The sequence below is a fragment of the Antechinus flavipes genome, chromosome 3 (assembly GCF_016432865.1).
Source record: "Antechinus flavipes isolate AdamAnt ecotype Samford, QLD, Australia chromosome 3, AdamAnt_v2, whole genome shotgun sequence".
Lineage (NCBI taxonomy): Eukaryota > Metazoa > Chordata > Mammalia > Dasyuromorphia > Dasyuridae > Antechinus > Antechinus flavipes.
This window is the reverse complement of record NC_067400.1, coordinates 98962843-98989357: the sequence shown is the minus strand read 5'-3', so window position 1 is coordinate 98989357 and position 26515 is coordinate 98962843.

Here is a 26515-nt window from a genome sequence, read left to right as displayed (position 1 = left end):
TTAGCAAAGTAGCAGGATACAAAATAAATCCCCATAAATCCTTAGCATTTTTATACATCACTAACAAAATCCAACAGCAAGATATACAAAGAGAAATTCCATTCAAAATAACTGTCGATAGCATAAAATATGAGGCATCTATCTACCAAAGGAAAGTCAGGAGCACTTTATATGAGCAAAATTACAAAAAAACTTTCTACACAAATAAAGTCAGACTTAAATAATTGGAAAAATATTAAGTGCTCTTGGATAGGCTAATCGAATGTAATAAAGATGACAATACTCCCTAAACTAATCTATCTATTTAGTGCTATACCAATCAGATTTCCAAGAAAGTATTTTAATGATCTAGAAAAAAATAACAACAAAATTCATATGGAACAATAAAAGGTTGAGAATCTCAAGGGAATTAATGAAAAAAAAAATCAAATGAAGGTGGCCTAGCTGTACCTGATCTAAAACTATATTATAAAGCAGCAGTCACCAAAACCATTTGGAATTGGCTAAGAAATAGATTAGTTGATCAGTGGAATAGGTTAGGTTCACAAGACAGAATAGTCAACTATTGCAATCTAGTGTTTGATAAACCCCAAGATCCTAACTTTTGGGATAAGAATTCATTATTTGATATAAACTGCTGGGATAACTGGAAATTAGTATGGCAGAAATTAGGCATGGACCCATACTTAATACCATACACCAATATAAGATAAAAATGGGCCCATGATCTAGGCATAAAGAACAAGATTATAAATAAATTAGAGGAACATAGGATAGTTTATCTCTCAGACTTGTGGAGGAGAAAGAAATTTGTGACCAAAGATGAACTAGAGACCATTACCGATCACAAAATAGAAAATTTTGATTATATCAAATTAAAAAGCCTTTGTACAAACAAAACTAATGCAAACAAGATTAGAAGGGAAGCAACAAACTGGGAAAACATCTTCACAATTAAAGGTTCCGATAAAGGCCTCATTTCCAAAATATATAGAGAATTGATCCAAATTTATAAGAAATCAAGCCATTCTCCAATTGATAAATGGTCAAAGGATATGAACAGACAATTTTCAGATGATGAAATTGAAACTATTACCACTAATATGAAAGAGTGTTCCAAATCACTATTGATCAGAGAAATGCAAATTAAGACAACTCTGAGATACCACTACACACCTGTCAGATTGGCTAAGATGACAGGAAAAAATAATGATGAATGTTGGAGGGGATGCGGGAAAACTGGGACACTGATGCATTGTTGGTGGAGTTGTGAACGAATCCAACCATTCTGGAGAGCAATCTGGAATTATGCCCAAAAAGTTATCAAACTGTGCATACCCTTTGATCCAGTAGTGTTACTTCTGAGCTTATATCCCAAAGAAATACTAAAGAAGGGAAAGGGACCTGTATGTGCCAAAATGTTTGTGGCAGCCCTGTTTGTAGTGGCTAGAAACTGGAAATTGAATGGATGCCCATCAATTGGAAAATGGTTGGGTAAATTGTGGTATATAAATGTTATGGAATATTATTGTTCTGTAAGAAATGACCAGCAGGATGAATACAGAGAGGCTTGGAGAGATTTACATGAACTGATGCTAAGTGAAATGAGCAGGACCAGGAGAGCATTATATACTTCAACAACAATACTGTATGAAGATGTATTCTGATAGAAGCAGATTTCTTTGACAAAGAGACCTAACTCAGTTTCAATTGATCAGTTATGGACAGAAGCAGCTACACCCAAAGAAAGAACACTGGGAAATGAATGTAAACTTTTTGCATTTTTATTTTTCTTCCGGTTATTTTTACCTTCTGAATCCAATTCTCCCTGTGCAATAAGAGAACTGTTCAGTTCTGCATACATATATTGTATCTAGGACACACATATTTAACATATATAGGACTGCTTGCCACCTAGGGGAGGGGGTGGAGGGAGGGAGGGGGAAAATTGGAACAGAAATGAGTGCAAGAGATAATGTTGTAAAAAATTACCCTTGCATGGAGTCTGTCAATAAAAAGTTATAAAATAAAAAAAAAAAAGAAAAACTTTTCTGAAATCCAAGAACTAGAAGGTAAAAGAGAAACAAGGAATTGACTAATCAACTCTGAAAAAGATCACCAAATTAAAATTTTCAGGAGTATTATAGTTAAATTCTAGATATCAAAAAGAAGTCATTCAAATATCCTGGAGGTACAGCAAGGATCACATAAAATTAAGCAACTAACATCTTAAAGAATGACTTTTAATATATTTTATAAGGAAAAGGAAATAGACTTACACATCCAGGACAGAGCCAAGAAGGAGGAGACTACACACATTTATTTCTGATCTCCTGCAATCCTCACATTAATTAGCAAATACAGCCTCTGAATTAGCTCTGGACTGACAGAACCCACAAATATTGGAAGTGGAATAAATTACCAACAGAAGAAATTTTAGAAGATTGCCAGAAAAGGCCTGTTTTAATTGGAAATAGGAGAGAGGTAGCCACTACAAATAGCTGAGCACAAACACTAGCAAAGACAACACAGAGTCCCAGGGAAGTGTGGACTTTGAAGGGCTGAGAATCTATGAGGAGGAATTTATAGCAACAGTGCTGGCTACTCTACTCTGGCTACAAGCCAGTAGATCAGCAGAGAAGTTAGAAAACATTCAACACAAACACAAAATGTAAATAATAATCCCCAAAATGCCAGAGTCTCATGGGACCTGACCACACCCACCCAGCATTGGGAGTGAGTCAGCACTGACCCAGCACACAGTGACCACTTATAAGTAAGCCACTGCTTATTGAGGAAGTTTGGAAAATCTCTCTTGCCCTTAAAGCAGACCTTAGTTTATAAATTTTTAATGAGTAAAAATATAAAGAGAACTCAGATAATAGACAGTTTCTGTGGTGAAAGAGAAAGAACAGATATCCAACCATGAGGAGAGTAGAAGCAGATTATCTACAAATGAAGCCCAAAAAAGTGATATAACCTGGTCCCTACCACACAAGGCTCTCCTAGGAGAAATTATAAAGGATCTTAAAAGAAAGCTAGAAGAAAAATGGGGAAAGGAAATTGAAACATTGCAAGAGAGTTTGGAAAAGGCATATAACTCATTAAAAGATAGATTTGATAAAATGGAAAAAGAAAGCCACTCCCAGAAAGAAGTATTTGTGAAACAGAAAAAGAAAATAACTCCTTAAAAAAACAGAATTTGTGAAATAGAAAAAGAAAATTCCATAGAACAAAGCAACTCAATTTAAAAATTCGATTGAACAATTACAAAAAGAAGTAAAAAAAAAGTAAATGAAGAAAATAATTCACTAAAATTCAGAACTGAACAAATGGAAATGAATGACTCAATGAGACAAAAATCAATCCAGCAAAATAAAAAAAAAAATGAAAAAAATAGAAAAAAAAACCATAAAATACCTATTGGGAAAACAACTGACCTGGAGAGACAATATAAGCATTATCAGACTTCTTGAAATCCATGATGAAAAAAGAGCCTAGACACTATCTTTCAGGAACTCATCAAAGATAATTGCTCAGATGTCATAGAATCATAAGGTTAATTAACATTGAAAGAATTCTCCAAATACCTCCTGAAAGAGACCCCAAAATTAAAACCCCAAGGAATATTGTGGTTAAATTTCAGAACATTGGACCAAGATAAAAATATTACAAGCAGAAACAATTTAAATACTGAGGCACCACAATAAGGATTACTCAGAACCTAATAGCTTCCACTTAGAAGGATCAAAGCACATGGAATCTGACATTTCAAAAGGTGAAGGAACTTGAAATGCAGCCAAGAATAAATTACCCTGCTAAACTGAGCATTTTCTTTCAAGGAAGAAGATGAACATTCAATGAAATAGGTGAATTCCATTTATTTTTGATGAAAAGACCAAAGCTAAACAAACAAACAAAAAAAAGTCCTCCAATTATGGAACTCAAGTGAAGCATAAAAAGATTAAAAAAAAAAAAAAACCTCTGAGAACTATTTCTCTTATGAGCATACATAAATAATGCATTATAATCTGATTTTACTGTTATAATATAAAAAAGAAGCTAGAAGTGGAAAGGGGATTGCAAGAGGAAAAAAAAGGGGGGGGAAATGTAGGTAAAATGAGGGAAATCACATTTCAGTAAGAGGGAAAGAAAGCCTATTATAATTGAGGGAAAGAAAGGAGAGTGACAAATATTGTATAAATCTTATTCTCATCAGATTTGGCTCAAAGAAAGAATATTAGATATATTTGGTTTCACTCAAAAACTTCTCTAAGCTTATAGAAAAGTGGGAGGGGAAAAGCCAAAAGGAAAGAAGTAGGCTAAAAAGAAGGGAAAACAAAAATAATAGGGAAAGGGTATAAGAAAGCAGGAGGGTCTCTAAAAGGGGAAGACTGCTTGAGGCAAGTAGTGCTCATAAATAAAATACTGGGGGTGGGGAGGGAAAGAGGAAAAGAAAAGGAAAAAGTATAATTTTGTTTTAATAAAATGGCAGGGAATATAGAATTAATAGTTTTGACTGTAAATGTGAAAGGAGTGATCTCTCTCATAAAACATAATCAGATAGTAGACTGGATTAAAAGCCAGAATCCTACAATATGTTGTTTCCAAGAAATACATTTAAATCAGAGTGACACAGAGTAAAGCTAAAAGGCTGGAGCAGAATCTATTATACTTCAGGTGAAATAAAAAAGCAGGGGGTAAGCCATCCTGATCTCAGATCAAGCAAAAACAAAAACTGATCTAATTAAAAGAGATAAAGAAGGAAACAATATCTTGCTAATAGGTACCATATATGATGAAGCAATATCAATATTAAATATATATGCACCAAGTGGTGTAGCATCTAAATTCCTAAAGGAGAAGTTAAGAGAGTTGCAAGAAGAAATAGACAGCAAAACTATAATAGTGGGAGATCTCAAACTTGCTCTCTTAGAACTAGATAAATCAATTACAAAATAAATAAGAAAGAAGTTAAATAGTTAAATAGAATACTAGAAAAGTTAGGTATAATAGATTTTTTTGGAGAAAATTTAACAAAGACAGAAAGGTGTACACTTTCTTCTCAGCAGTTCATGGAACCTATACAAAAGCTAACCATATATTAGGACATAAAGACCTCAAAATCAAATGCAGAAAGGCAGGAATAGAAAAAATAAATACATTTTTTTCAGATCATGATGAAATAAAAATTTCATTCAATAAAAGGCCAGGGGGGAATAAAGGAAAAAGTAATTGGAAACTAAATAATCTCATTCTAAAGAATGAATGGGTGAAACAGCAAATCCTAGACACAATAAATAAATTCATCCAAGAGAATGACAATAATGAGACAACATACCAAAATTTGTAGGATGCAGCTAAAGAGGTTATAAGGGGACATTTTGCATCTCTAGACACTCAGTTGCTTAAAATAAAAAAAAAAAAAGATCAATGAATTGGGCTTGCAACTAAAAAAGCAAGGGATAAAAAAAATAATAAAAAACCCTTAATCAAATACTAAACTTGAAATTCCTTTTTTAAATTATACCTTTTTATTTACAAGATATATGTATAGGTAATTTTTCAGCATTGATAGTTGCAAATCCTTTTGTTCCAACTTTTTCCCTCCTTCCTCCCACCCCTTCACCCATATGGCAGGTTGACCAATACATGTTAAATATGTTAAAGTATAAGTTAAATACAATATAAGTATACATGTCCAAACAGTTATTTTGCTGTACAAAAAGAATCCAACTTTGACGTAGTATACTATTAGCCTGTGAAGGAAATCAAAAATGCAGGAGAACAAAAATATAGGCATTGGGAATTCTATATAATGGTTTATAGTCATCTCCCAGAGTTCTTTTGCTGGGTGTAGCTGGTTCAATTCATTAGTGCTCTATTGGAGCTGATTTGGTTCATCTCATTGTTGAAGAGGGCCACGTCCATCAGAATTGATCATTGTATAGTATTGTTGTTGAAGTATATAATCATCTTCTGTCCTGTTCATTTCACTCAGCATCACTTCATGTAAGTCTCTCCAGGCCTTTCTGAAATCTTCCTTCTGGTAATTTCTTACAGAACAGTAATATTCCATAATTCATATGCCACATTTCTTATACCACAATTTATTTAGACATTCTTCAATTGATGGGCATCCAATCAGTTTCCAGTTTCTGGCCACTACAAAGAGGGCTGCCACAAACATTCTTGCACATACAGGTCCCTTTCCCTTCTTGAAAATCTCTTTGGGACTTCCGGTTAAGATGGCGGAGAGGAGGCTCACAGTTGCATAAGCTCCGCGCTTTCTCTCACTATCCACTTCATTACAAGCCTCTGAATCAATGCTTGACTGAAAAAAACCCACAAATAGTTACCAAGAGAAGCCATCCTTGAGATCCGCCAAGAAAGGTCTGTCTTTACTGGAGGGCTGGGGCGGTTTTAGATCGGGCGCAGGCTGAGGGCAGCGGCAGTGAGAGCACGGGAGCAGAGCTGAGAGGGGGTGGGGAGTGATCGTAGCCGTCTCTGCGGGGAGAGCTTCACTACAGGTTTGGAACCTGCAGCAAGTCAACAGCCCAGCAGAGAAGCTAAAAACACCGGGGCTGAAGAATACAACCGCAAACAGCTGGACTCTCTCAGGACCTGGCCCCCCCCCTTCCCCCCCCTCAGTGACTCAGCACGCTTTGGGATCTCAGAGCGCAGGCGCAGCACAGTCCTGCTAGTGCCTCACTGCTGCCACCTGCAGTCTGTAGAGGAAGCTCGATAACACACCCAGCCCCCCCCCCAAAGAAAGACTCCAGTTTTTTCTGTTTTTCTTTGGTAGTTTATCTCTGATTAATAGACAGAATGAGCAAGAAGCTGAAGAGGACTTTAACCCTTGACAGCTTCTATACAGATAGAGAGCAGACTCTAAATCCTGAGGAGACTAAAAACAGGCAGTCCCCAGGTGATTCCCCAAAGGAGGAAATCATCTGTTCCTCAGCACAGATGAACCTCATAGAAGTGATTAAAAAGGCTCTCACAAGGGAGCTAGAAGAAAAATGGAGAAAGCAGAGTGAGGCTTGGCAAAAGGAGAGGGAGGCTTGGCAAAAGGAGAGGGAGGCTTGGCAAAAGAGCCTGGAGAAAGTTAAAGAGAGAGTGGATAAAGAAGTAAAATAGGATTGAAAAATAGGATTAGTGAACTGGAAACAGAAAACAGCTCTCTAAAAAACAAAATTGGCGAAATGGAAAAAAATTCCACAGAACAAAAGAACTCAATTGGACAATTAGAGAAAGATTTTAAAAAAGTGAGTGAAGAGAATACTTCACTGAAAATCAGAATTGAACAAGTGGAATTGAATGACTCGAGGAGACAAGAAGAATCAGTCAAGCAAATCCAAAAAAATCAAACAATGGAGAAAAATGTGAAATACCTTCTGGGGAAGACAACAGACCTGGAAAACAGATCCAGGAGAGACAATCTGAGAATCATTGGACTCCAGAAAAACATGATGAAAAAAAGAGCCTGGACACTGTCTTCCAGGAAATCATCAAAGAGAACTGCCCAGAAGTCATAGGAACAGAGGAAAAAATAAACATTGAAAGGATTCATCGATCACCCCACTGAAAGGGATCCTAAAATCAAAACACCAAGGAATATAGTGGCCAAATGCCAGAACCCTCAGGTGAAAGAAAAAATATTGCAAGCGGCTAGAAAAACCCAATTCAAGTATCAAGGAGCCACAATAAGGATCACCCAGGATCTGGCAGCATCCACATTAAAAGATCGAAGGGCCTGGAATATGATATTCCGAAAGGCTAAGGGACTTGGTATGCAACCAAAAATAACTTACCCAGCAAGAATGAGCATCTTTTTCCAGGAAGAAGATGGACATTCAACGAAGTAAGCGAATTTCATCTATTTCTGATGAAAAAACCAGAACTTAACAAAAAGTTTGATCTACAAATATAGAACTCAAGAGAAATCTAAAAAGGTAAAGATTAATCTTGGGAACTATATTTTGACTATATAGATGTATAAAGAATACATGTATACCTTGTTCTAGAAATTGATGTGGAAAGGACATTGTACCAGAAAAAGGGTAAAGTGGGGGTAGTACATCTCATGAAGAGGCATAGGAAACCTATTATATCTGAGAGAAAGAATGGAGGGGGATGAATATAGTGGGTATCTTACTGCCTTCAGAATTGGCTTTAAGTGAAAAATCTTAAGACATATTCAATCTATGGTGAAACTTCTCCCATCTCATTGAAAAGTGAGAAGGGAAAAGTGGAAAGGGAAGGAATAAGCTAAGCGGAAGGGAATACGGGAACTGGGAGGGAAAGGGGTAAGATAGGGGGAGGAACTCTAAGGCGGGGGGAGGGACACTAAAAAGGGAGGGCTGTGAGAAGCAAGGGGTGCTCACAAGCTTAATACTTGGAAGGGGGGGAAAGGGGAAAGAAGGGAGGAAAGCATAAACCGGGGTTAACAAGATGGCAAGTAATACAGAATTGGTCATTCTAACCATAAACGTGAACGGGGTAAACTCCCCCATAAAGAGGAAGCGGTTAGCAGAATGGATTAAAAGCCAGAATCCTACAATATGTTGTTTACAGGAAACACACCTGAAGCGGGGAGATACATGCAGGTTAAAGGTAAAAGGTTGGAGCAAAATCTACTATGCTTCAGGTGAAGTCAAAAAAGCAGGGGTGGCCATCCTGATCTCAGATAAAGCTAAAGCAAAAATTGACCTAATTAAAAGAGATAAGGAAGGACACTATATCTTGCTAAAGGGTAGCATGGATAATGAAGCACTATCTATATTAAACATATATGCACCAAGTGGGTAGCATCTAAATTCTTAAAAGAGAAACTAAGAGAGCTGCAAGAAGAAATAGACAGTAAAACTATAATAGTGGGAGATCTTAACCTTGCACTCTCAGAATTAGATAAATCAAACCAGAAAATAAATAAGAAAGAAGTCAAAGAGGTAAACAGAATACTAGAAAAGCTAGATATGATAGATCTCTGGAGAAAATGTAATGGAGACAGAAGGGAATACACTTTCTTTTCAGCAGTTCATGGAACCTATACAAAAATTGACCATATATTAGGACATAAAAACCTCAAACTCAAATGTAGTAAGGCAGAAATAGTAAATGCATCCTTTTCAGACCACGATGCAATGAAAATTACATTCAACAAAAAAGCAGGGGGAAGTAGACCAAAAAATAATTGGAAACTAAATAATCTCATACTAAAGAATGATTGGGTAAAACAGCAAATCATAGACATAATTAATAACTTCACCCAAGAAAACGATAATAATGAGACATCATACCAAAATGTATGGGATGCAGCCAAAGCGGTAATAAGGGGAAATTTCATATCTCTAGAGGCCTATTTGTATAAAATAGAGAAAGAGAAGGTCAATGAATTGGGTTTGCAATTAAAAATGCTAGAAAAGGAACAAATTAAAAACCCCCAGTCAAACACTAAACTTGAAATTCTAAAAGTAAAAGGTGAGATCAATAAAATTGAAAGTAAAAAAACTATTGAATTGATTAATAAAACTAAGAGTTGGTTCTATGAAAAAACCAACAAAATAGACAAACCCTTAGTAAATCTGATTAAAAAAAGGAAAGAGGAAAATCAAATTGTTAGTCTTAAAAATGAAAAGGGAGAACTCACCACTAACGAAGAGGAAATTAGAGCAATAATTAGGAGTTACTTTGCCCAACTTTATGCCAATAAATTCGACAACTTAAATGAAATAGAAAAATACCTCCAAAAATACAGCTTGCCCAAACTAACAGAGGAAGAAGTAAATATCCTAAACAGTCCCATCTCAGAAAAAGAAATAGAACAAACTATCAATCAACTCCCTAAGAAAAAATCCCCAGGACCAGATGGATTTACATGTGAATTCTACCAAACATTTAAAGAACAATTAACTCCAATGTTATATAAACTATTTGAAAAAATAGGGATTGAAGGAGTCCTACCAAACTCCTTTTATGACACAGATATGGTACTGATACCTAAACCAGGTAGGCTGAAAACAGAGAAAGAAAATTATAGACCAATCTCCCTAATGAATATTGATGCTAAAATCTTAAATAAAATATTAGCAAAAAGATTACAGAAAATTGTCACCAGGATAATACACTATGACCAAGTAGGATTTATACCAGGAATGCAGGGCTGGTTCAATATTAGGAAAACTATTAACATAATTGACTATATCAATAACCAAACAAACAAAAACCACATGATCATCTCAATAGATGCAGAAAAAGCATTTGATAAAATCCAACATCCATTCCTAATAAAAACACTTGAGAGCATAGGAATAAATGGACTTTTCCTTAAAATAGTCAGGAGCATATATTTAAAACCATCAGTAAGCATCATATGCAATGGGGAAAAACTGGAACCTTTCCCAGTAAGATCTGGAGTGAAGCAAGGTTGCCCACTATCACCATTATTATTTAATATCGTATTAGAAACACTAGCCTCGGCAATAAGAGTCGAGAAAGATATAAAAGGAATTAGAGTAGGCAATGAGGAAACCAAACTATCACTCTTTGCAGATGATATGATGGTATACCTAGAGAACCCCAGAGATTCTACCAAAAAGCTATTGGAAATAATTCATAATTTTAGCAAAGTAGCTGGCTACAAAATAAATCCCCATAAATCCTCAACATTTTTATACATCACCAACAAAACCCAACAGCAAGAGATACAAAGAGAAATTCCATTCAGAATAACTGTTGATACCATAAAATATTTGGGAATCTATCTACCAAAGGAAAGTCAGGAATTATATGAGCAAAATTATAAAAAAGTCTCCACACAAATAAAGTCAGACTTAAATAATTGGAAAAATATTAAGTGCTCTTGGATCGGCCGAGCGAACATAATAAAGATGACAATACTCCCTAAACTAATCTATTTATTTAGTGCTATACCAATCAGACTTCCAAGAAAATATTTTATTGATCTAGAAAAAATAACAACAAAATTCATATGGAACAATAAAAAGTCGAGAATTTCAAGGGAATTAATGAAAAAAAAATCAAATGAAGGTGGCCTAGCTGTACCTGATCTAAAATTATATTATAAAGCAGCAGTCACCAAAACCATTTGGTATTGCTAAGAAATAGATTAGTGGATCAGTGGAAAAGGCTAGGCTCACAAGACAGAATAGTCAACTATAGCAATCTAGTGTTTGACAAACCCAAAGCCCCTAACTTCTGGAAAAGAATTCAATATTTGATAAAAACTGCTGGATAATTGGAAATTAGTATGGCAGAAATTAGGCATGGACCCACACTTAACACCATATACCAAGATAAGATCAAAATGGGTCTATGACCTAGGCATAAAGAACGAGACTATAAATAAATTAGAGGAACATAGAATAGTTTATCTCTCAGACTTGTGGAGGAGAAAGAAATTTGTGACCAAAGATGAACTAGAGACCATTACTGATCACAGAATAGAAAATTTCGATTACATCAAATTAAAAAGCCTTTGTACAAATAAAACTAATGCAAACAAGATTAGAAGGGAAGCAACAAACTGGGAAAACATTTTCACAGTTAAAGGTTCTGATAAAGGCCTCATTTCCAAAATATATAGAGAACTGACTCAAATTTATAAGAAATCAAGCCATTCTCCAATTGATAAATGGTCAAAGGATATGAACAGACAATTTTCAGAGGATGAGATTGAAACTATTACCACTCATATGAAAGAGTGTTCCAAATCATTATTGATCAGAGAAATGCAAATTAAGACAACTCTGAGATACCACTACACACCTGTCAGATTGGCTAAGATGACAGGAAAAAATAATGATGAATGTTGGAGGGGATGCGGGAAAACTGGGACACTAATGCATTGTTGGTGGAGTTGTGAACGAATCCAACCATTCTGGAGAGCAATCTGGAATTATGCCCAAAAAATTATCAAAATGTGCATATCCTTTGATCCAGCAGTGTTTCTATTGGGCTTATATCCCAAAGAAATACTAAAGAAGGGAAAGGGACCTGTATGTGCCAAAATGTTTGTAGCAGCCCTGTTTGTAGTGGCTAGAAACTGGAAAATGAATGGATGCCCATCAATTGGAGAATGGCTGGGTAAATTGTGGTATATGAATGTTATGGAATATTATTGTTCTGTAAGAAATGACCAGCAGGATGAATACAGAGAGGCTTGGAGAGACCTACATGAACTGATGCTAAGTGAAATGAGCAGAACCAGGAGATCATTATACACTTCGACAACGATATTCTATGAGGACATATTTTGATGGAAGTGGATTTCTTTGACAAAGAGACCTGAGTTTCAATTGATAAATGACGGACAAAAGCAGCTACACCCAAAGAAAGAACACTGGGAAACGAATGTGAACTATCTGCATTTTTGTTTCTCTTCCCGGATTATTTATACCTTCTGAATCCAATTCTCCCTACGCAACAAGAGAACTGTTCGGTTCTGCAAACATATATTGTATCTAGGATATACTGCAACATATCCAACATATAAAGGACTGCTTGCCATCTAGGGGAGGGGGTGGAGGGAGGGAGGGGAAAAAAAATCGGAACAGAAATGAGTGTAAATATAATGTAATTATTAAATAAAAAAATTTATTAAAAAAAAAAATAAAAAAAAAAATAAACATTGATTAGCATACTTCCTAAAAAAAAAAAAAAAAAAAAAAAAAAAAAAAAAAAGAAAATCTCTTTGGGATTTAAGTCCAGTAGTAACACTGCTGGGTCAAAGGGTATGTACAGTTTGATAGCTTTTTGAGCATAGTTCCACATTGCTCTCCAAAATGGCTGAATGTATTCACAATTACACCAACAATGTATCAGTGTTCCAGTTTTCCCACACCTCCTCCAACATTCCGCATTATCTTTCCTGTCATTCTAGCCAATCTGACAGGTGTGTAGTGGTCTCTCAGAGTTGTCTTAATTTGCATTTCTCTGATTAATAATGACTTGGAGCATCTCTTCATATGGCTAGAAATAGTTTCAATTTCTTCATCTGAGAATTGTCTGTTCATATCCTTTGACCATTTATCAATTGGAGAATGGCTTGATTTCTTATAAATTAGAATCAATTCTCTATATATTTTGGAAATGAGGCCTTTATCAGAACCTTTGACTGTAAAAATTAAACTTGAAATTCTAAAAAGAAAAGGAGAGATCAATAAAATTGAAACTAAAAAAAAACTATTGAATTAATAAATAAAACTAAGAGTTAGTTTTATGAAAAAAATCAACAAAATAGATAAACCTTTAACAAAATATAGCATTCTCACTCTCACTGTTGTTATATGTTTGCATTTTGTTTTCTTTCTCAGTTTTTCTTTTCCTTCCTTCTTGGTCTGATTTTTCTTGTGCAGCAAGATAACTATAAAACTATGTATACATATGTTGGATTTAACATATATTTCAAAATATTTAACATATATTGGACTACCTGCCATCTAGGGGAGTGGGTAGAGGTAAGGAAGGGAAAATTTGAAACAAAAGGTTTTGCAAGGGTCAATGTTGGAAAAAATTACCCATGCATATACTTTGCAAATAGATAAATTAATGAGCAACAGACACATAAATAAATAAATAATAAGGAAATATACTTACAATGAGAATAAGAGAGCAAATATGAGTATAATTCTTTGGGGGCAAAAATGTATGTTTTTTTTTAAAAGGAGGACATTCAAATATTCAAGATGAAGAGACCAGAAATGGATAGAATATTTGTTTTACAAATATAAGAATAAAGAAAAACATAAAAATAAAACATGAAAGAAACCTCAAAGGACTCATTGAAATTAAACTTTAGATTTCTAAATGGAAGAATTATACATGTAACTCCTAAAAACCTTTTCATTATTAGGGTATGTGTAGGAGTACTTTACATAAATCCTACCTTATAAAAATAAATTGAACAAGGTGTAAGTGAGCTCTCTAAGACAAAATAATTACAAGGAAAAGAAGAATTCACAACTCAGTTACATGAAGTATTTATGGAACTATTAATTGTAAAACTCTATAAATTATTTGAAACTAATATATAGGAAAATAAATTTTCAGCTAAATTCCTTTGGTAAACAAATATGGTTTTCATACCTGAATCAGGGAAAACAAAAACAGAGAAAGAAAAATATAGACTCATTTCCCTAAGCAATATTGATTCAATAGTTTTAGATAAAATGCCAGAAGGATATTATAAAAATATATCACAAACATATATTAAGACCAGGTGATATTTGTAACAGGAATATAATAATGGTTAAGTATTAGGGAAAGTGTAAATAGAATTACCATATCAATAACAAAAGAAACAAATTAATAAATATAGAAAAAGCTTTTTGACAAAACATAATACCCATTCCTATTAAAAATAGAAAATATTAGAATAGGATCTTTCTTATAATAAGTAGTATCTAAGAGCAATCAAGAGAAATAATCTCTAATGGGGATCAACTAGAAATCTTCCCAATAAGATTAGAAATGAAGGAAGAAAGTCCACTGTCACCATTATTACACAATATTATTTTAAAAATGCAATAAGATGAAAAAGTAATTGAAAGAATAAAAATAAACAATAGATAAAATTATCAATCATCTTCCCATACAATATGATGTCATACTTATAGCCCTATAAAATCAGTTGAAAATACATTGAAAATCTGAAAATAAATTGAAAATCTTAATAGCTATAGCAAAAATCCAGGATATAAAATAAACCAATGTAAAACATCAGCTTTTCTGCACATTATCACAAAACTGAGAAGAGCTAGAGCAACTTAGTTAAAAATAAGTCTAAACACTATAAAATATTTGGCATCTACCTAGGAAGAGAAATCAGAGACTATATGAACAGAATTGCAAAACTTTCCACATAAATATAGTTAAAGAATTGAAGAAATATTAATTGTTCATTGGTAGATGAAGCCTATATTAAATTTTTTTTTTTGCTGAAATTAATTTAATTATTTGGTTCAACTACCAGCAAGTATTTCATAGCATTAGAAAAAATAATAAATAATCTGGGAAGAAAAAAAGCAAAGATATGAAGAGAATAAATTTTTAAAAATGAAAGAATGTGCCTTAGTGGTTTCAAAATTTAAACAATATTATGAATTGGCAATCATCAAACAATTTGATGTTGGCTAGGAAATGGAACAGAATCAATGGGAAAATAGTCAATTACAATACTAACTGATCATATTTGTATTTGATAAACTCAAAGATCCACATTTCTTAGACAAAAACTCACCATTTGCCAAAAATTGCTAGGAAAATGTTACAGTAGTTTGACAAAAAGGGAGGCTTACATAATTATGTTTCATTATACACCAAAATGGTTACATGATCAACACATAAAGGGTGATACAATAAGCAAATTAGGGGAGCATGGGAAAATGTACTTGTGAGATGTAAAAAAGAAATTAAGGAGACCATGGGAAGTAGAGTGTTTAATTTTAATTATACATGTTAGAAATTTATAAGGGAGCCAAAATTAAATGGAAAGTAGGAAAGTGGAGCAGAGGAGAAACAGAACTTTTACACTAAGTTTTTCTGATATGGGCCAGATATCTCAAATATATCCAGAATTGAGCCAAGTCATTAAATATGTAAGCTATTACCCAAGTTGATGGCAAAGAGAAAGAGAGAGAGAGAGAAAGAGAGAGAGAGAGAGAGAGAGAGAGAGAGAGAGAGAAGAGAGAGAAGAGAGAGAAGAGAGAGAGAGAGAGAGAGAAAGAGAGAGAGAGAGGCAGAGAGAGATAAAGAGACAGACAGAGAGAGAGAGAGAGAGAGAGAGAGAGAGAGAGAGAGAGTATAAAGTTGTGAAATACTCTAATCATTCTGGAGAATGTTTTGGTATTATGTACATAGCCTTTCACCTGGCAATAATTCCAATAGTTCTGTATTCAAAAAAGATGAAAGAAGTGTGGAAAGGATATTTGGAGTATTTAGAGTAACTCTTTTATAATTACAAAGAATTGAAAACAGAGGGAATGCTCATCAATCGGGGAATGGCTGAAAAAGTTATAGTATATGATTGTGATGAAATACTGGTATGCTATGAGATATTATGAGCAGGATGGCTTTACAAAAGAGAGAAAGAGAGAGAGAGAGAAGAAGAAGAAGAAGAAGAAGAAGAAGAAGAAGAAGAAGAAGAAGAAGAAGAAGAAGAAGAAGAAGAAGAAGAAGAAGAAGAAGAAGAAGAAGAAGAAGAGGAAGAGGAAGAAGAAGAGAAGAAGAAGAAGAAGAAGAAGAAGAAGAAGAAGAAGAAGAAGAAGAAGAAGAAGAAGAAGAAGAAGAAGAAGAAGAACCACCACCACCAAACCCTCAAAGCAAAGCAAAGCGCACAAACAAAAAACCCAAAACAAAAAAGTCCTTGGAGTACTCCTTGAAAATCATGTAAAGTGAAGTGAATAGAAAAACATTTTATACAATTAAGAGCAATTTTTTTGGAAAAAAAAAAGATTCACAATGAAAGACATTCTACTCTGATTAAGACAATGATCTAAAACAATTCCAAATAATCCATAATGAAGGTTGGAGGGGATGCGGGAAAACGGGGACACTGATGCATTGTTGGTGGAGTTGTGAACGAATCCAGCCATTCTGGAGAGCAATCTGGAATTATGCCCAAAAAGTTATCAAACTGTGCATACCCTTTGATCCAGCAGTGTTTCTATTGGGCTTATACCCCAAAGAGATACTAAAAAAGGGAAAGGGACCTGTATGTGCCAAAATGTTTGTAGCAGCCCTGTTTGTAGTGGCTAGAAACTGGAAAATGAATGGATGCCCATCAATTGGAGAATGGCTGTGTAAATTGTGGTATATGAATGTTATGGAATATTATTGCTCTGTAAAGAATGACCAGCAGGATGAATACAGAGAGGCTTGGAGAGACCTACATGGACTGATGCTAAGTGAGATGAGCAGAACCAGGAGATCATTATACACTTCGACAACGATATTGTATGAGGATGTATTCTGATGGAAGTGGATTTCTCTGACAAAGAGACTTAACTGAGTTTCATTGGATAAATGATGGACAGAAACAGCTACACCCAAAGAAGGAATACTGGGAAATGAATGTGAACTATTTGATTTTTGATTTTCTTTCCGAGTTATTTTTACCTTCTGAATCCAATTCTCCCTGTGCAGCGGGAGAACTGTTCGGTTCTGCAAATATGTATTGTATCTAGGATATACTGCAACATATTTAACATATATAGGACTGCTTGCCATCTGGGGGGGGGAGGAGGGAGGGAGGGGAAAAAAAACGAAACATAAGTGATTGCAAGGGATAATGCTGTGTAAAAATTATCCTGGCAGGGATTCTGTAATACAAAGTTATTATTAAATAAAATTAAATTAAAAAAAAAAATCCATAATGAAGAATGCTATTCAACTTTGGATAAAGAACTGATGAAATCAGTGTGCAGATTAAAGCATACTTGTAAAATTTTGTTATGTTTGCTTTTAAATAGTTTTGTGATATTCTAAAATAGAAATTTATTTTGCATGATTTCACATGTAAAATTGATAATATAAAATGCTTGTTTTCTCAATTGATGGAGAAGTATTGGGAGGGATAGAGGGAATTTGGAACTTGAAATTGTTAAAATATCTGTTAAAAGTAAAATAAATTAAAATTTTAAAAAATCAAAGAGAGTTATTGCCAAAGCATGATGATGAATCCACCTGAGTGAAGAATGTGTTATGAGATCAATTAAAGTTAGTAAATCAAATGTACACTTTGGATATAATGCTTTTATTTTTTTGACAGAATAGTAGCAGAATTCAGATGTCTGACTCTTGATGGGTGACTATTAGCTAATAATCATTGTAAGTGCATACAACACATATGACCCCTTGTAAGTACAATAATAAAACTCTGTATCAAGCAGAGAAAGAACCTGATTTAACTTATCCTAGGCAATGTGCCATGGCAACAGCTGGTGCTACAATCTACTAATGGTTTTTTGATGTTGCTGGATGAAAACCAGCTGAAGTCTTTCTCCATTCTCTTCATTTCAGTTCTTTTCTATCCTTGAAAGTAAACTCTTGAGAATGTGCTAAGGATTCTGAAGGAATAACACTAAGATCTTCAGAGCTCTTCTACTCCATTAGCTCTAAAGAAAAAAAGAAAAAGAATGAGAAATGGCAGAACCAAGTGGAGAAAAAAATAGACAAGTCTTGATTAAAGGGATAAGTGAGAAAGAAGAGTGCATGAGAGGGAAACAGGGTGAGTATATGGGGAGAAATGAACAAAAATAAGATTAGAGTCAGAAAATCAGAAATAGTGAGATTTAAATCACCAAAGTACAGTGAAAAAAATGAGAGAATTAGACAAATGGAAATTATAAGTAGTAAAAAAAAAAAAGTAGGAAATGGAAAAAAAAAAAAGCTCCAATTATATTTTGCTTTCTTAAACCATAGTTAAATTAAGCATGAAATTACACACACACACACACACACATTTGACCAATAGTCTAAAGTTAGATATCTTTATAGTATACCCAGGGAACCTTCTAAATACATTTCTTGCAAATAAGTAAATATGATTATATAATAGTATTAATACAATATGATACTTTCCTTACATGGAGTTTCCAATAATAGAAAGAATGAATGTCACTTTGACTTTACTGATATATTAACCAAGTTATTTGTTTCACTTAAATATTGACTTTTAAAAACAGTTTATGTGTATATTATTTTTGATGATAATTTCTTTATGTTGAAATATGACTCAAATCTTCCCAATCTCTGATTTCTTCATATCTATCATTCACAATATTGCAGTAGTAATATATAATTAGATTAATAATGTACTTGGTTTATTCATTTCTCACTGCTTGAGCACATATTTATTTCTACCCTTTTATTATTACAAATGAAGCCACTATGAATATTTTTGTGTTAGCTGTTTTTTTTTTCTTTCTGTCTGTCTTTAACTTCTTTGGTGTATAAAATCAGGAGTACACTCTCTAATTCAAAGGTTGTAAAAATTAATAGCTTTTTTGGCATCATTTGAAATTCTTTTGTAAAATGGTTGAACTAATACTCAGTTCCACAAGGAATAAATTAGCATGACTATTGTTTATGATGAATCCACCATCATAAGATTACCCAGTCTTTGCTACTTTGATGGCTTTGAGGTAATGCCTCCAATTCATTTTAATTTTGATTTTTCTGATTCTTATTTTTAAATAGTTTTGACATGATTATGGACATTTAAATTTTTGTTTTAAAATTATACATTATCTTTTCTACTCAAGAAAAATGTAAACCTAGATGTAGATATTAAATATATTAACATTAAAGATTATAGTTATTTAAGCATATTTTCTCTTGCATCAAATAAAATCAGAATTATATGTCTTGACAAAATTCAATTCCATTCTTCCTAACTTCTAGCTGCATAGACGCAGATCATCATTCATGCTTTGAGCTAAGAGTAGTAGGATCTGTAATGACCTGAACCTACTTTACTAGGAACACCAGATTTTTGCTTTAATCCTTTGGCATAGGGATATGTCTTCCATTTTTGTACTGTCTAGCCCTAATTCTTTTTTTTTTTTTTAATTTTTTTCTGGAAATTAATTATTTTTATCTTTTCATTGCCCTGAGCTGATAAAAATTATGTTAGTGATTCCAATCTCATTCTCTATCTTAAATTCTTTAAGGCATTTGGGTTTACATGTGTAGAAGTGTGGTGATTTTCTTCTTTAAAATATAATATAAAAATGGTTCTCTCTGGGAGAAGGTAGGTTTCTCAGGAAGGTTTTCTGGAGGCAGCTTTAGTTGCAGTTGAAAGTAATAATCACCCAAAACACAGCCAGATGATAAAAGTTCAGATCTTTTATTGCCTCCAATACAGCCCGGTTAGCTTAGAGACCTAGCTCTCTGCTTGATCATAAGAGCTCTTGCAGTTTTGTCCTTTGCTTCTGCCTCTGCTTTCTTTAGCTTCCAATCCAGCTCCAAGTTGAATCTGTCTTGTCTCTTGAAGAGCTCTCTCCTGGCTCTAGCTCAACTCCCATTCGGGGCTTCTTCTGACTTGACACTCCCCTCTTCATGCAATTTGGCTGAATTCCCTCCACTGGGCCTCTGCTTTCTTCTTATATACCAAAGAGAGGGATTATGGGTTTTCTCCCATAGTGCTTTGTGGCCCTAAGAGCTTCAAGGGAGGTGTGAATTTACAAATTTACAAATTTTACTTTGTGAATCTCCCATACTTGTGAATTCCAATGACTAAAGGTGTAAACATAAGCATTGTATTAATTAGTTCTACTTAGTACCTTGTTTCAGGTTCTGGCCCAAAACATCAACTCTAATGAGTTAGTAGTTTGTAAAGATTTCAACATAGAATGAAGAATAGCACATCTTTGTATGAGAGCTGCTGAGCTATTTTGACAGATGGGATAAACAAGGTATAGGATAATCAATAAACCTCAGTCCAAAATGGCCAATTAGGGGAAATGCTGATATTAAGATGTTAAGGAATGCTGAAGATTCCTTTGGAAGAATTAATTAATGAGAAAAAATGTTCCAATGTCATCAGAAGTAGATGGAGTAGAATGTTTAAAGATTAGTAAGTCATCAAAGATAACAAAAATCATCTACTGCATCCCGAGCATCTTTGTATTTTTTTTCAGAGCTTCTATTTTATTAATATTTGTACTTTCTGTTTGAGTAAGTATCTTTGTCTTCTTTTTGATGTCTTTAAGAGGACATTATTTCTTTTGAGTTGATAATTTGCTAATCTTATTTGAAGATAGTTTCTTAACATAATTTTATTATAATATCTTTTTCATATATTTTCCTTGTTTTCTTTTGTCTGTAGTATTTATTACTTATATCAGGAACTCTTTTTGTGAATTTACTTCTTCTGTGTTGAGTTTTTCCTTATGAGATATCTTATACTTATGAGAGTCTTATACTTTCAAATTTTGTGGGCATTTTCTTTTGATATTATATAGTATATATCTTGTACTTGGACTACTATTCCCAGCAACAAAACAATGAAGAGTAGTTAGGCTTGTATATGTCCTTATATATGACTGAAAATCACCTTAAATCCCAAACCAATTGGACAATAATAAAATAGCACATACCTATATAATGATTTAATAATAAATCCATCATATCTATATGTATGTACTTATATACATGCATATATCGGTAAAAATAAAAAGATAGCAGTGAAAATAAAAGATTGGAAAAGATATATGCATGGAAAAAATAGAAAGATTTATATTTAAGTTCTAGATTTCCTCCTTTCCATATATATAATAATAGGGCTCTTTTTTTCAACTATAAAGTAAGGGAATTAGACTAGACAATTTGTAAGGTTCATTTTAAATCTCAGTTTATGATCCTATCAACTGAAAAGTGTATATAATTACATAAAGGTTAATATTTTAGTGTGATTAATATTTTTATAATGTAAATTAATATATTGGTAGTGCTAACATATATTATAATTTAAATACATTTTATATTTTATGTTAATAAAAATGAATACATATATAGAGAACCCACTGATAAAAAGGAAAACTTTTTACATAGCTTAATGTACTATAACATTTCCATAATCTCATGGGTTATGAGAACTATCTGATTATAATATAATGTGACAAACTATAACCTTTCACATTTCAATAAATAGATGTTTTGTTTATCCAAATTATGACATTCTCTTTTATGATTGCATTTCAATTTATCAATAACAAAAACAACAATAACAATCAATCCCCACACTTCAATGCAACTGGTAAACACCGATATAAATGACATCCATAGGGTTTCATATGTATATTCTTCTTGAATTAAATAAAAAGTTCAGAAGTTCTTGTTTAGAATTTTTATTCTATACTCAGCTTCTTTTTTGTGTCTAGGATAACAGAGCAGATAAATATATCTTAATGAAATATTGAAGTGGATTTTCCTAGTTTGTAAATTACATCTCTGAAATCTGCACTCTGTTAGCTACTGTCACAGAATCCAGAAAATTATTGATTTAATGAATTTCAGTGCCTAGAAATAATTAATACAATTTACAAGTGTCCTTTAATCTCCTTTCCCAGTGTTCTCCCTGCCATATGTTCCCAGCAATCATCTCTTTCTCCACGTTTTTCATATTATGCTATTTATTTTCCCTATTCATGAAGAACATTCTAATGTAGGTTATGATTAGAAGAATGTCTTCCTTGCAGTCTTGTGTACTTTGCAAGGGTCTGAAGAGTAAGGATCATGTTTGATTCTCAACTATATCTCCCAGTACCCAGGACAGTTCCTCACATATTTGTACTTATTTGAAATATAGATTACATATGACAAATTTATACACATATTTCATTTGATCCTTATAAGAATCATGTAACAATCAATATTAAAATAATCATCATCATTTTACAGATGAAGAAAATAAGAATGGAGAAATGAATTGAATTGTCCAGTCAGAAAAGGAAGTAAATGTTAGAGATAAACTTCAAACACCTTTCTCTCCTGACTTTTTTAATGTTGTTTCCAGTAGACAATGATAATTTTCAATGCTTATTTTTTTAAAAAAAAATCTTATTGAATTGATTTAAAAATAGATATCTATCTTTAGGATAGAATAATATTTACAAAGATTAAATCTATAAAACATACTAACAATCAGTTTATTGAAGAGCATAGAGAGCCATAAGGATAAAATAAAGAGAGCAATTATACTGGTATAAGAAGATGTTAAGTTGTCTTTCAGATTTGTTGCTTAGTAGTAGTGTTAGATTTCTTCTTGTACAATAATTACGTATAACACATATATGTAATGGTAAATCAACCATATATATGTATAAGTGCATATATATATCAGTGCAAATTAAAGATGGGATATTACATGGACAGATAAATAAATATATAGATTTAGATTTAAGTCGTAGATTCCCTGTCATTGTGTGTGTGTGTGTGTGTGTGTGTGTGTGTGTGTGTGTAATCTCCGATTTATCTGAGCTCAACTTTTCATCTGCAAAAAGAGATGATAATCTATCTACTATATATTGTTTTACATGTATTATTTGATGAAAGTATAGCTTAAATTTTAAAGAATTAATAAATAACTTTGAATGATATTTATTAATAGTAAAATTATGTCTTGGTCAATTAAATGAATAAGATTTTAAATATTTTCTGAAATCAGCACAGGACAAACTTTGATACATCATGTAATTCAACTTAATTACTTTATAAATTAGAACACTTAAATGATTTTGCTTTGGCAGATGAATTTGTTAATGGAAATACTAGGACAAGAATTCAGGTATCCTAGTCTTGTACTACTCATCAATGAGGTGAATAAAATGTTCATTTAAAAATTTTTAGTTAACTAATTATTTCACTCCTTAATGTTGAGTGAGGACATCTTATTGCATATAACAAATGATTTGAACATAAAAATTTCCACAATGGATCAGACAGATGTTACAATATATGAATTTTTTATTTCAAAAATGAATGTCAATATGGTATAGTGTGAGGACAGAGAATAGGAAAACTGCATTGTAAATATTATCTCTATACAAGTTGTCTGCCTGAACAAGAATAAATCATTTAATCTCTTCATTTTTTTTACCTCATCAGTAAAATTGGTACAATGATACTTTAGTATCTACCATAGAGAACAATTTGAGGTATAATGGGAAGAATGCATTTACCTTTTTCTTTGCAAAATTTAAAGTAACATTCATGTCAATTATATTACATTATTAATACATTCTATGTAGTTTACTCTCTATGAGCTCAAAAGTTTAGGAGTACACTTAAAAACCCTTAATTTCTCTTAGTAACTAGTTTTGAAAAAACACTCACATGATACCTATGCAAATTGATTCCATTATTCTTAGCAGTTATATTACCTTGCTCTTGGGCTACCTGGCTCTCTTACATTATTTCCCAAATTGCATACCTGTGAAACCTGGACAGTCTACCAGAACTATATCAAAAAATTAATGATTTTCTATTTGTTTTGTTTTAAAAGTTTTTATGAAGATGATTTGACAAGATAAGGTACACTGGGTCATTTTTGGGCTGAATTGTCAAATCTTCAAATGGTAATTCAGAGAGTGCAACCTTGATTGACTGGTCATGTTATTAATATGCTAAACATACATTTGCCTAAAAGACTTTTTGCAGAAAACTCATATAAGGCAAGCACTAACATGGAAATCAGGACACTCTCAAAGACTTAGAAAAATTTTGTTATAGATTGTGAGACACTAACTTAGAGCTGTTCATCATGGAAGGTGCAAATCAAAGAAAGCATTGTGCTCCATGACCAAAGCAGAATTGCAATAACTCAAAAGAAATGTGGAATGCATAAGTTTAGAGCCATCTCCTTCCCAAATGTTCATAAAGAGTATTTGTATCCAGATTGGTAGATTCAGCCAGTCAGACACTCTACCTTAACCTGACACTGAAGTGTCATTTTAATCCTTTTTCAGCACAAATAACAAACAATAGCCTTCTGATCATTTCTCAGTTTCCTTTGCTGGATCTTCATCTCAGATGTACTGTTGTTAGTTAGTTACTAACTATTAACTGTGTTTGTTTCCTAAGACTTAAATCGACTTCCTAAAACTAATTTGTTTGGTGATCTTATTTCCTCCCACTTGTTCAAATATTAACTCTATACAGTTGATTATAAGACTTTTCTAACTATCTCTAATCTTTCTCTTGAAGTCTAGCTACACATCAGCAACTATTTGGAAATTTCCTGAATGGATTCCCAAAGGCAGCTCAAATTAAACCTGTCCAAACAGAATTTATTGTTTTCCCCAGAAAATCTTCCTTCTTTCCAATTTTTCTATAATTGCCTAAGACATTTCCATCCTGTCAATAACACAGGCATAGAATTTGTTATTGTTAGACTCAACTCCTCATCTTCACCCCACATAATCAATGTGTTTGGCATTTTTTCCTCTAACATCTTTACATGTTTCATTTTTTTTTTCATCAGTACAGTTGCTATCTTGAAGGATGCCATCATCATGTCAAATCATAACTCCTAATACTTCTTTGGTAAATTTACTTGATTTGACACTCTCTAACCTAATTTATTCTCTACTTAGCTGCAAAAATAATTTTCCTTAACAGACTTCTGATCATGTCTCACTCCCAAAAAACTCCATTAGTCCCCTTTTGCCTCAAGGATCAAATAGAAGATACTGTATTTGATATGTGAAGCTCATCACAACCTGTCCCCTTATTACCTTTCCAGTGTTACACTTTATTCTCCTCTAGATTATGATCCAGTTTATACTGGTCTATTGATTTTTCTATAAAAATGACATTCTGTCTATAGACTGTGCATTTTTATTGACAATTCCTCAAGCCTGAATGTTTTTCCTTACTATTTCCATCTCCTGTTTTGCCAGTCTTCCTTCAATACTTAGCACAAATCTAACCTTTGTAGGAGTCATTGTACTGCCATTCCCACTGCCATTGCATGTCTTCTGATTACTTTCTTTTTGTACTTTATTTGTTCTGTGGGTATAGAGTAAATCATCAACTTCTATAGAGGTAACACTCTTAGAAAAATCACGAGTCAGAAAGAAGAATGTTGATACATAGAACCAATGAAAAATAGGGTATTAGGTTACCACAACTACTAAAAATTGTAATATTTTCCTAGAGATTGCTGAAAGCACATTTTCTGAATTCAATTCTTTATAACAAAACCTTAGTTCTGATAATATGCATTTTTCCTAACACAGTAACCATGAAATACCTAATAAAATGTAGACCTCAAGGTAAAAAAAAAATGGGGGAAGAGCAATTATCTGTCTGTAATCTCCCTTTCAACTCCATGTTTAAACTGCTTCCTAGTAAAAAGCATTTGCCTCAGGAACTTCAGAATTAGACTCTCCACCCCCCTGGATCAAAACATTCAGGAACCCAGAGGCAAAAGAAGTGGAGGCGGCAGTAATTGCCCTACAGAAAGATGGGATAGCCATCATCTAATTTCCCACAAACTTGACTGCTTTTACACTTTTTTTTCAGTTCCTTCTCATCATATATTTGAGAAACTACTTTAGCAGTTTCAGGAATGGATTCACCACTACTTTAACAAATATTTCCCTCTTTTTTTGCAGATATAAATTTTCCCATCAGTCTTTAATTTTCCGCCCTTTACTGAATGTGCATGGTTATCAATGTGAAAGTAAAAATAAGATTTACTAATAAAAATCTCCTGAATTCTTGAAATTCAAATGTTGAGGACTGAGTGTAGTTGCCTGATTTCCCCCCAGTTATACTGTGAACTTGAGGACAGAGACTATCTTTTTGCCTTTCTTTTTGTTCCCAATATTTAGCACAGTTCTATGTGAATACTTTAATAAATTCTTGTTGGTTGATTGTATAATAGAATTAATTATTTTGGAGGACCTCCCTAGAAATTTCTGACTAAGTACTAAAAATTAAATACTCAGAAATAATAACATGATTTTAGTAAATGAATACATTTAAT